The sequence below is a fragment of the Belonocnema kinseyi genome, chromosome 10 (assembly GCF_010883055.1).
Source record: "Belonocnema kinseyi isolate 2016_QV_RU_SX_M_011 chromosome 10, B_treatae_v1, whole genome shotgun sequence".
Lineage (NCBI taxonomy): Eukaryota > Metazoa > Arthropoda > Insecta > Hymenoptera > Cynipidae > Belonocnema > Belonocnema kinseyi.
This window is the reverse complement of record NC_046666.1, coordinates 10,340,473-10,342,164: the sequence shown is the minus strand read 5'-3', so window position 1 is coordinate 10,342,164 and position 1,692 is coordinate 10,340,473.

Here is a 1,692-nt window from a genome sequence, read left to right as displayed (position 1 = left end):
TGAGGCAGAAACGAAGACGCTTATCGACAGCTCGTGGGGAAAGAAATGCTTCCGCTGATTTCGATAATTTAGATAGCAGCTCCGAGGAAAATGTAATTAACGAAGCACCGCAAATACCAATTCCTTCCGTGTCTGCAAGCGATTCACATGAACCTTCCACAGAAGAATCATCTAGCGAGGTTAGCGAAAGTTCCATTGAGGTAGATAGTGAAGAGGAACCAGCACTAAGGGGCTGTCCATAAATCACGTAGCCCAACCTGGGGGGAGGGGGGGTCCTGTCCAAATTAGTCTAAAGGCTACGTTCAGATACATGCAGGGGGGAGGGGTTTCGATTAGAACTACGTAGCTTTTTTCTACCAATGAATTTTCAAAAATTACTAAGAAAATTTTTTCAAATGACGCGCGCAATTAAAAATCGAAACTAATAGTTGAAGGTGGCACCGCGATACTATTTTTTCCGAGCACTCTGTTTACATGTTCTGTTTTGTTTTGACGCGGGCGACCGGCGGCGATAAGCTTTACTCGATCAGTCTTGGTTCACGCACGAGCATGCGTACCGCTGTGAAGTGTTAAAAGTAATCTAGTTCTCACAGTGTCAATTATTACTATAAAGTGACATATAATGTCATTATACCAAAGATTGTTCGATGCTTATCGTGACTGTCATCGAAATTCTTTATCAGGAGAAAGAATACAAAGTAATGTAAATAATATATGGAAGTCTTTGAAAGATGACAAAGCCTCGTATCCAACTAATTTAGAGGGAAAAATCAAAGAGCTGAAAGAGAAAAAAACAAAGAAAGACACAGCTTATTTAAACTACTTCATGCTGCAGGTAATTGTTCATTTTTTAATAGAAAGATATACATCTATACTAGGAACGGAATCTTCGTGCTTGTTTTTATATGCTACACGAAAAGTAAACAACGGTCACTGACTGAGTATTTTCGTTTTAGCGCGTATGAAATCGATTTTTGATTTTCTTTGAATATTCGTACATACATTCGTTTTTCATTTCAGACTTCTCGAAAGAACGAACAGACATCAAATGAAGCGCCTACTACGTCTACTCAAGCGTCTGTTGCTGCTAATATCAGTGCCGACTCGGCCGATCATCTTTCAAAACAAGGTAAATATCATACCTCAGATCATACGGTATTTTCAATAAAGATAGGAAAACAAAATTGATTTGTCTTTTCATTTTAAACACAAAATTCATTGAAAATCAAACAAATGAAAGCGAGGTTAGCCTTTCCAAAGCAAAAAGAGTTTATGATACTCCAGCGCAAGATTCGCTGAGCCGACAAATAGGTTTGTTGGAAAAACAACTCATTACAACGAGGGATGCGCGTGATAATGGTCTCGGTGGACCCAAGTGTCAGAGTGAAATAGAGAGAATTCAAAAAGAATTAGAATCAAATCGAAAATTGCTAAAATCAAAAGAAGGTAAAGCTAAACGCGCAAGAAAATATCGAAACGAGACGAAAGAAAATCTAAAAAAAATTCAAGCTGGAAAATCCAGATCTATTGAAAAGCGTACATGTATACTTATATTTTTTTTAAATATCTTTACTCAATAATATACGATTTTAAGTTCTATTCAATCCAATTTAAATTTTCAGATACAAGAAAGTGCAGGTCGCCCTCCGCTCGAAACTGATCAACCAGAGCTTTTAAAAGCAATAGTTAATA